The sequence below is a fragment of the Geotrypetes seraphini genome, chromosome 3 (assembly GCF_902459505.1).
Source record: "Geotrypetes seraphini chromosome 3, aGeoSer1.1, whole genome shotgun sequence".
Taxonomy (NCBI): domain Eukaryota; kingdom Metazoa; phylum Chordata; class Amphibia; order Gymnophiona; family Dermophiidae; genus Geotrypetes; species Geotrypetes seraphini.
In genome coordinates this window covers 185099343-185110060 of record NC_047086.1, presented here as the reverse complement: position 1 = coordinate 185110060, position 10718 = coordinate 185099343, and positions in this window count along the sequence as shown.

Genomic DNA, 10718 nt, shown 5'->3' with positions numbered 1-10718 from the left:
TATTGGGCAGTTGCAGATGACTGGAGCGCTTGATTGGGCGTCTGGGGTTTGGGTCGGGCTGCTTCTAGCGATGAAAGGTACACGCAGTTGAATCAGGAAATAAGAGAGAGAGCGAGCGGTGGAATTCGATATTGGGGGGGGGGGGTATATATTTATTGAGAGCTTTTATACTACTTCTAATGACTAGGGAGTCAATTCAAGCTCCGCCCCTGACCCCCACCCCATAGTAGAACTAATTGTAATGCCATTTTATTTATTAATTTTTTCATATACAGTATACACACAATATAATCTTATTAACAATGCATAATGGTTAACCACAAAATTAAACTACAATACAGTGGTGCCTCACACAACGAACTTAATTGGTTCCAGGAGCAAGTTTGTTATGCGAAAAGTTCGTTATGTGAAAAGCGTTTTCCCATAACAATACATCAGGGGTGCCCACACTTTTTGGGCTTGCGAGCTACTTTTAAAATGACCAAGTCAAAATGATCTACCAACAATAAAATTTAAAAAAAAAAATACAACGCACACTGTACGCATACAATTGTTAATTATCATTCCTATTCTGGGGTTTTTTCAAAGAGGTCAAAGGAGATGACTCTATGCACTGTCACCTCAGTAACAACCATACAAAAATAGACAAATACCCACCCCCTCCCTTTTTACTAAACCACGATAGCAGTTTTTAGCGCAGGGAGCTGCGCTGAATGCCCAGCGCTGCTCTCGATGCTCAAAGGCTCCCTGCACTAAAAACCTCTATTGCGGTTTAGTAAAAGGGGACCATATTGTAAAATATAGAGAGCAGATATAAATTCAGACACATTTTGATCACTAAATTTAAAATAAAATCATTTTTTCTACCTTGTCTGGTGATTTCATGAGTCTCTGGTTGCACTTTCTTCTTCTGACTGTGCATCCAATCTTTCTTCCCTTCTTTTAGTCTGTATGCTTCCTCTCCTCCTGACCTCATTCCCCCCCCCCAACGTTTTCTTCTTCTCTCCCTGCCCTCTCTTTCTTTCTCTCTTCATGCCCCCATTCTTTTTTTCTGTTTCTCTTCTTTCCTTCTGTCTCCCTGCCTGCCCTCTTTCTCCCTCCCTGCCCACCCACAAGCCACTGCTTCTGCCGCTGCCATCGGATAACAGGCCCCCAAAGCCGCCCGCCGCCGGCCAAGCTCTCCTTGCTTCGGGCCCACCAGCATTCCTCTCCCCGACGTCAATTTTGCCGTCGGAGAGGAAGTTCCGCTGGCCAGAACTTCCTCTCCGACGGCACAATTGAGGTCGGGAAGAGGAAGGCTGATCGGCCCAAGATCGACATTTTGGGAAAAATGCTGCCGGGTCCTGCCTTTGAGGAAACAGAAAGTAGGCAGGACTTGGCAGCAAGAAGAGCAAATCGCAAGCTTCACTGACCTGTCTCCCGCTTTAGCCCGCGAACAGGGCTCTAACATGTGCGTGCCGGCTTCCCTTCTTACCCCCTCCCCCTCCCCGGACATAACTTCCGGTTTCAGAGGGAAGCCGGTACAAGCACATGTTAGCCCCCGGAGCATAAGTTCTCCAAGCCTTTTTTTGTTTGTTTTTTTTTAATGTTGAGCAGCGGAGGCAGCAGCAGAATTCAGGAGCGGGCCAGTCAGGAGGGGAAAAAAGAGAAGGGAACCCGTTCTGCGATCGACTGGGGTCGCCTGAGCGAGCGACCTGTCGATCGCGATCGACGCGTTGGGCACCCCTGCAATACATGTTAAAAAAAATAATTCGTTCTGTAGCATAAAATATGCTAAGATGACATAAAAAAAGATAAATTTTTTGTTATTATTTTTATTTAGATACATCTAAAAACATAATTGTTTTTTAAAACAACACACATTTTTTAAATTTAAAGACAGACTAAGTAGAGTCTAATTTTACAGTGAGAGAGGGCAGAGTCTCAGCGGCAAAAACTGGGACTTAACTGTTCACTTTTTTTTTCTTGGCTTATTTTTGGTTGGCCCGGTGGTTTTCATGTTCTGTGGTGTTAGTTTTTTCTCTTTTTCGGTGCAGTAACATGGCAGCAGAGGTGGTTAAAAGTTGTTTCCGGTGTGGGAAGCAGCAAACACCATCGGGGTTATGCGCTGCAGGGTATGTGGACGCTTCGGGGGAAGATGTAGTAATGGCGCCGGTTGAGTTGGCATTTTCCCGCCCGAATGATGTGCATTCAGTTTCGCTGGCTCTCTCAGTGGATGCAGCCGCATCAGCGGTGCAGGACCCACAGCTGCTTGATACCGTGCTTCTTTCCCTGCCGACATCACTTTCTCTTCTCGGCGGGGTGTCGGCTGTAGCGCCAGTGCTTGTTTCACAGGGAGCCAGGCGGAGAGAGGGCAGTTAAGCGCGGTGCCTGCGCGGAAGGATGCAGCTCGGGCGACTTCGTTGTGTGAAACGAAGTTCGTTGTGGGAAGCAAGACATGAAGTTCGTTGTGCGCAGCGTTCGCTGTGCGAGGCGTTCGTTATGCGAGGCACCACTGTATATGCTTCTCAACATTCATTCCTACCAGAACAGAGATCTCTGCTTTACCACCTCTGCTTGAGAAACGGAGTTGCGGTTTGAACGCCGCTGGAAACAGCCTGTGAATGTCCAATAAGAGGACTGTTTGGAGCCAGAGCAAGCTAAATAATTTGTTCTGTTTTCTTTGTGCAGCTTGACTCTGAAAATAATCAGTCTGCATTGTGTTGCTTTGTGCATCTGCATTCTTCTAGATTTTAATAAAGGCCATTTGAATGATTATCATAATTGGGAGTTTCTTGGGCCCATGAAGCTTATATGAGGCCTTTTTCTCCTAAATTTTTTTTAGTCTGGAAGAAAAGTTATGTATGTGTCTAGGTAGGTTTGAAGCAGTATCTCAATGCTTGACTGCTCTTCAGCGTTAAATATGAATAAGTTATTAGAGGGATTTGATGTTTGAAACTTATTTCCCCTGAGTAAAGTATATGATTTCAATTGCCCCAATATTGGCTGGTTAAATGTTACATCAGGGAGTGCTAGGGAGATAAAATTCCTAGACGTTATAAATGATTGATTCTTGGAGCCAGTGGCGGGGGATACCAAGGGCGGGGTGGACCGCCCCAGGTGCACGCTCTAGAGGGTGCACAGCCGGCTGGGTCTGGAATCTCAGCACCTCAGCGCAGCTGCCGGTCCACCCCCACCAATGTACTTGTTCCAGAGCAGAGTCAGCAGCCTTGGGGAGGTGCAGTAAAATCCCGCGATGACTGCATCTGCTGGCTCTGCTTCAGAACAAGTGACGTCAGAGGGGTGGACCGCCAGCCATGCTGAGGTGCCGGAAGGTCCCGCAATGACTTTGTTTTCCGGCTCTGCTCTGGAAGAAATATGTGACGTTGGATGAGGTGTACCAGCAGCCGCAGTCATTGCGAGATCTTGCAGCGACTCCCCACGTCTGCCAGTCCACCTCCTCCAACATCACTTCTTCCGGAGCAGAGCAAGCAGCTGCAGTCTTTGCAGGACCTTGCTTTGTGACATTGGGATGGAGGGAGAGAGAAAGGAGCAGGATATTGGTATGGAAGGGTGGTGGAGGGAGAGAAAAGGGGCAGATGCTGATGGAATTGGTGTGCAGGGAAAGGGGAGAGAGACATAAGGGGGAAGGATACTGGATGGAATTGGGTTGGAGGGAAAGAAAGGGGGCAAATGCTGATGGAAGTGGGGGAAAGGGAGAGACAAGGGGCAGATGCTGATGGAAGAGGGGTGGATGGAGAGAGAGAAAGGATACTGAATCAGAAGCCAAGGACGGGCCTCAACGACAAAATGCAAGCTCCTGACACTAGTTTTCATTTTTGCTCTTACCGACATCTCTACAGTGCGTCTAACAAAGTGCACTTATGCACTGTGCTACATTCAAGCCAGACTCTTGATAAAAGCACAGATGCTGAAACACTGCAGTGTCGAGTCTATTGAGTCATTGCAGCTTATTCATCAATAAAGTGATTTTTTGAACAATACACCCCTGGCTGATCTATTGACATCCTGTCCTCATGACTCCCTTGTGTGAGAGAGAAAGGACAGATATTGGCTATTAGTGGGGAGGATAGAGGGGGAGCCTATACTGGATGGAAGTGCGGACGAGAGAGAGAAGGGAGCAGATGCTGGATGGAAGTGGGGAGGAGATAAAGAAGGGAGCAGACACTGGATGGAAGTGGCGAGAGGGAGCAGACACTGGATGGAAGTGGACAGAGAGAGGAGAAGATGCTGGATGGAAGGGGTAGAAAACAAGGGCACATGATGGAAGGAGGGGATAAATAAAAAGAGGGCATATGATGGGGGGGAGAAGAGGATTGAGTTAGTGAAATACTGGAGGGGTGAGGGAAAGAGGTGACAAGCTGTAGGTAGACAGTGAAAAGGGAAATTGATGACACGGTAGTAAGAATGTAATTAGACATCTGCAGAAAATAAATTGGGAAGGAAGATAAGGAAAGAAAAGGGAAGGGAGAGGAGAGAGTGAAATGCCAGACCATGGGGATGTGGGAGAGGGAAGGAAAGGAGAGGAGAGAGATGTCAGACCATTGGAGGAGGGAAGGGAAGAAGATGGAGGCCAGACCAATGGGGGTGAAGGGAGAGATGGAAGGGGGGAGGTATACAGTTTCTGGAAGGGGCATAAAAGGAGAGAAGATGCCATATAGAAGGAGCAGAGAGAGGGCAGACAGTGGATGAAAGAAAGAGAGTGACAAGAAGATGTGGAAAGCGGAAACCAGAGAAGACAGGTAGAAACAGATTCTTTTTTTTTTTTTTTTTTGCTTTAGAGGACATGCGTCACTGTTTCTGTGGTGTTGCATTGTATGCAGAGTCCAGCTTGGTGGTTCAGTTTAACCTTTGTGTACGTATTTCTGTTTTATCCCCTCTTTTACAAAACTGTAGAGTGTTTTTTTAGCACCTGCCGTGGTGGCAATAATAATAATAATAATAACTTTATTTTTGTATACCGCCATACCCCGAAGAGTTCTAGGTGGTTCACATTAGTTAGACAGAGATTACAAGTGGTTACATATCAAATTGAACATAGATTAGCAACAGCAAAGCGAGAATAGTTACAAATGGTTACATATTGAATTGAATCATAGAGTTGCGAACAGCAAGGAGAGAAGTAGGGGGGAGAGGAGGGAGATGGGGGAGGGGAGTAGATCAGAGCGGGGGGGAGGATTGAAAAGGGGCATTAGGGGTCTTGGTCTCGGAATAGGTGAGTTTTTAGTAATTTTCTAAAGTCGAGGTAGTTGTAGGCCTTGAGGACCATTTGGGCTAGCCAAGGGTTTAGTTTGGCGGCTTGGAAGGCGTAGGTTTTGTTGAGGAATTTTTTTGAGTGGCATAGTTTTAGGGAGGGGAAGGAGAAGAGTTGAATTTTTCGGGAGTTTTTATAGTTGTGGTTAAGGGTGAAGTGAGGGGTGATGTAACTTGGGGATAAACCAAATATTGTTTTGTAGCAAAAACAGGCGAATTTGAATGTGATTCTGGATTCTAGTGGGAGCCAGTGGAGTTTGTGGTAGAAAGGGGTGATATGGTCCCATTTTTTCCAGGTTAAATATGAAGCGGACAGCGGTGTTCTGGATCATCCTTAATCTCCTGATGGTTTTCTTTGTGGAGCTCAAGTAGATGATGTTGCAGTAGTCCAGTATGCTGAGGATGGAGGATTGTACTAAGAGGCGGAATGAAGACTCGTCGAAGTATTTTTTTATGGTGCGGAGTTTCCAAAGTATCGAGATACTTTTCCTGACTGTGATATCAGTGTGTTTCTCGAGGGTTAGTAGTTTGTCCAGTGTTACACCCAGTACTTTTAAGGTTTGTTCGAGGGGGAATGTGGATCCTTTTACTTGGATTGTGGTGTCTTTGATTTTGTCTTTGGGGGTTGCTAGGAAGAATTTTGTTTTGTCTGGGTTTAGTTTTAGTCTGTAGGATAGCATCCAGAGTTCTATCTGATTAAGTATGCTTGTGAGGGAGTTAAGGAGTTCTTGAGTGAAACTGGTTAGAGGGATGACAATGGTAATGTTGTCTGCGTAGATAAAGAATTTTAGCTTGAGGCTTTGCAGGAGGTTTCCTAGGGAGGTGAGGTAGATATTAAACAGGGTGGGGGACAGGGGGGAGTCCTGTGGTACACCGCAGGAGTTTTCCCAGGAGTAGGAGAGAGAATCATTTTTAAATACCCTGTAAGATCTGTTCCATAGGAACCCGTTGAACCAGTTAAGGGCCTGGCCGGAGATGCCAATGTAGGCAAGGCAGTCTAGGAGAATGTCGTGGTCGACTAGATCGAAAGCACTGCTCAGGTCCAGTTGTAAAATCAGGGCACTGGATCCCAGGCTGAAGAGTGTGTGTATGTGGTCTAGGAGGGAGGCTATGATGGTTTCGGTGCTGTGATTGGAGCGAAAGCCTGATTGGTTGTCATTAAGGATATCGAATTTTTCTAGGTATGTGGTAAGTTCGGCGTTTACCACCCCTTCTGCTATTTTGGTGAAGAGCGGGATACTTGCGATAGGTCTGTAGTTGGATGGGGTGCTTGATGGTTCTTTCTTGTTTTTTATGATGGGAGTTATTGAAATGTGGCCTTGTTCTGCTGGGAAACTGCCAGTGGTTAGCAATAAGTTTACCCATGCTAACATATTGGCTTTAAAATGTATTGGCGCAGTTTTCATGATGTTGGGGGGGCAGGTATCCAGTCTGCAGAAGGAATTTGAATATTTGTTAAAATATGTGTTGAAGGTTGGCCAGTCGATATTTGTGAATTGATTCCAGCTTAGGTCTGTTCTGGATCCTGGGTCTAGTTTGGGCCTGTCTGAGTTTGGAAGGATTGGGAAGTCCCCGTGGGGGCTGGCTGGGGCGGATATCGATGATCTTAATTTTTGGATCTTTGTGTTAAAGAAGTCTGCAAGGGTGTTAGCGGTTAGGGTGGATTCGTTAACGCAGGTGTCGGTGAGAGTTTCAAGGTTGTAGAGGTCGTTGACCAGTTTGAAAAGGTTGCTGCTGTTGTTTGTAACATTTCCAATTTTGTGGGCATAGTAGTTTTTTCGTTTGTCCTTGGTGAGGTTTTTGTAGTTTTTTAGTTTAAGTCTCCATTTAGCCCTGTGTTCTTGGGCACCAGATTTAATCCATTGTCTTTCTGATCTTCTTAGGTCTCTTTTTGCCTGTAGTAACTCCGAATCAAACCAACCGTCCTGGATTGGAGATCTAATTCTGCGTGATTTTAAGGGGGCGATTTCGTCTAAGATAATTGTGCTGTCTTTGATCCAAGAGGTCATGATTTGGTCCGTTTCTTCGTTTTGTTTAGAGAGAGATTCGTAGAGGGGCCAGAATTCAGCTGGGTCGATTTTACCTCTAGTGGTGTGAGTTTTGGTGTTTTTCGATATTCTGTTTCTTGTGGCTTTTTGTTGGCATTGGATGGAGAAGTGGCATAGTTTGTGGTCGAACCATAGGGAGTCTGTGCAGATGTCATGTTTCCAGTAAAATTTTGGGGTGGATGGGTTTTTGGTGGAGAATGTCACTAGGTCTAGCTGATGGCCTCTTTGGTGGGTTGTGATGGGCGGGGGCTTGAAGTAGCCTAGTTGCGAGATTAGTAACCAAAAGTCGGATATGTCTGGAAGGTCTGTTTGCTCTAGGTGGATGTTGATGTCTCCACATAGGAGGTTGTATGGACTTACTAAAGAGTTGGAAAGTAGAAATTCGGCGAAGTCTTCCTTGGCTAGGGTCCATTTTTTTTGGAGGGATGTAACATAGCGTGATTGTTAGGGAGGAGGCTAAGGATTTTGAGGTTAGGGAAGCGGCTAGCATTTCAAGGTTGGGGGAGGATTTGGTGTTGAGTGTGATGCAATTTAGGTGGTCTTTGAAGATTATTGCTAGTCCACCTCCTCTTCCCCAAGTTCTGGCTAGGGACAAGATCTTGAAGCCTGGGGGAAGACAGTCTTTGATAATGATATCTGTGTCTGAATGCAGCCAGGTTTCAGTGAGTAGAATGATGTCGGGATTGGTTTCGGTGAGCCAGTCTTTAATAAGGATGGATTTATTTCTCATCGATCTTATGTTAAGGTAGAAACCTTGAAGGTTCTGGAAGTTGGTGGGGTCGATTGGATAGTAGGGGGAGTAAGCTAGTTTTTTCAGTGATCTTTGATTTTTTTAAGCGAGGTTTGGTTGGTCTGTGGGGTGGTGGGGGATTGGGGGTGTGCTCAGAATTCTATGAGCATCTGAGCTGTTACCACTGTGGTTAAAAACCACACTACAGTTTTGTAAAAGGGGGAGGGGTTAGTTTGTGATTACTGAAGGGACACATATCATGAACCTTGGTAATTTTCCTTAGGCATATGTTGTTTAAGGCTGTAAGAAGGCCAGACTCTGTTTGTCTTTCCCTCTTTGAAAATACTACAAGGACATGTATGTTTGAACAGAGATGTTGTGAAGTGAATTCAATTGTTTTGTTAAGCCGTATTTACAGACAGATTTAGATTAGAAGCTCTGCTGGTCAAGGCTTTTTCTGACCCTTTGGACTCCAGCCAGAGATAGAGGAAAATGCTGATGTCTTTAAAGTTTCATGTGACCTGTGTCCATATATGGTTTGTGTTTACGTCACATGCTGACACATGCTGACAACACTGATTCATGTAAAAGATATAAAAAGATGTGAAGCTCATAATAAAATTTGGATATGTTTGGAGATCATTTCTGGCCTCTACAATATGTCCCCAGATGCATCTGACTTCCAAATGGCAGAGAAAGAATGGGGCAGGAATTGGGACCTAAGCCTTTTCAATTACAATACTAGGTGAAGGTGTTTTCTGTTTTCTGTATGTTCGAAAGACATGGTTTTCTGTTAGGATTGACTGTGCAGGATTGATCAGTACTAGTCTGGCTTGTTTAGTTTGATGTTATACTGCTCACTGCAGTATGTAAGATGCTGCCTTTTCCTAGGAATACTCTTGTGCGACGTGTGAATTGTTTCTAAAAATCATGTTTTTCATACAGATGGGGGAGGGTGTCAAAAAAAACGATGGGCCCTGGGTGTCACATATGCTAGGTACGCCACTGCTTGGAGCAACTGGTCTGGGAACCAACAAGAGGGGGAGCTATTTTAGATTTGGTCCTTAGTAAAATGCAAGACATAGTACAGGAGTTGTTGGGTCCACTGGGAAACAGTGATCAAATTTGAGCTAATACTGGGAATGACATCGCGAAAGAAATCTACTGGAGAGGTGTTTAATTTTTGAAAGGGTGACTACAATAAAATGATGAAAATGGTTAAAAAGAAGCTAAAAGGATTAGTTGCAAAGGTTAGGACTTAAACCAGGCGTGGATGTCATTTATAAATACCATCGTGGAAGCTCAAACCAGATATATTCCATGTATCAGCAAAGGTGGAAAGAAGAGGAAACGAGAGCCGGCGTGGTTAAAAGGTGAAGTGAAAGAGGCTATTAGAGCCAAAAAACCATCCTTTAAAGCAGGGGTGTCCAACCTTTTGGCTTCCCTGGGCCGCATTGACCTAAAATAAATTTTCTGAGACCGCGCAAAAGCTGCAGCAAGACAGAGGAGGGAGCTGGCAAGACGGTAAACACCCAGGGGCAGCAGAGGAAAACACTGCATTGCCCTCAACCAGGGCCGCACAAAATGCTTCATGGGGCCGCATGCAGCCCTCAGGCCACAGGTTGGACAACCCTGCTTTAAAGAATGGAAAAAAGATCCGAATGAAGAAAATAGGAAGAAACACAAGCACTGGCAAGTTAGATGCAAAGCATTGACAAAGACACCTAAGAAAGAATATAAAGAGAAACTTGCAAAAGAGGCAAAAACATAACAGTTTTTGTAGGTATATCTGAAGCAGAAAACCTGTGAGGGAATCCATTGGACCGTTGGATGATCAAGGAGCAAAAGGGGCACTTAGGGACAATAAGGCCATAGAGGAGAGACTGAATGAATTCTTTGCTTCGGTCTTTACGGAAGAAGATATACCGGAAATGGTTTTCAAGGGTGATGATGCAGAGGAACTGAAAGAAATCTCAGTGAATCTGGAAGATGTACTAAGCCAGATTGACAAGTTAAAAAGTGATAAATCACCTGGACCAGATGGTATACATCCCAGGGTACTTAAAGAACTCAAACATGAAATTACTGTCGCTAAAATCAAACATGAAATACCTGTCGCTAAAATCGTCTTTAGTACCTGAAAATTGGAGGGTGGCCAATGTTACGCCAATTTTTTAAAAGGGTTCCCGAGGAGATCCAGGAAATTACAAACCGTTAAGCCTGACTTCAGTGCTGGGCAAAATGGTAGAAACGATTATAAAAAATAAAATTGTGGAACACGAAGGCAAACATGATTTAATGAGATAGAGTCAGCATGGGTTTAGCCAAGGGAGATCTTGCCTCATCAATTTGCTTGACTTCTTTAAAGGTGAATAAACATGTGGATTAAGGTGAGCTGGTTGATGTAGTGTATCTAGATTTTCAGAAAGCTTTTGATAAAGTTCTTCATGAGAGGCTCCTGAGAAAATTAAAGCGTCATGGGATAGGTGGCAAATTTCAGTTGTGGATTAGGAATTGGTTATCAGATAGAAAACAAAGGATAGAGTTAAATGGTAATTTTTCTCAATGGAGGAGAGTAAACAGTGTAGTGCCGTAGGGATCTGTAATGGGACCAGTACTATTTAACTTATTTATAAATGATCTGGAAATTGGAATGATGAGTGAGGCAATTAAATTTGTAGATCAGT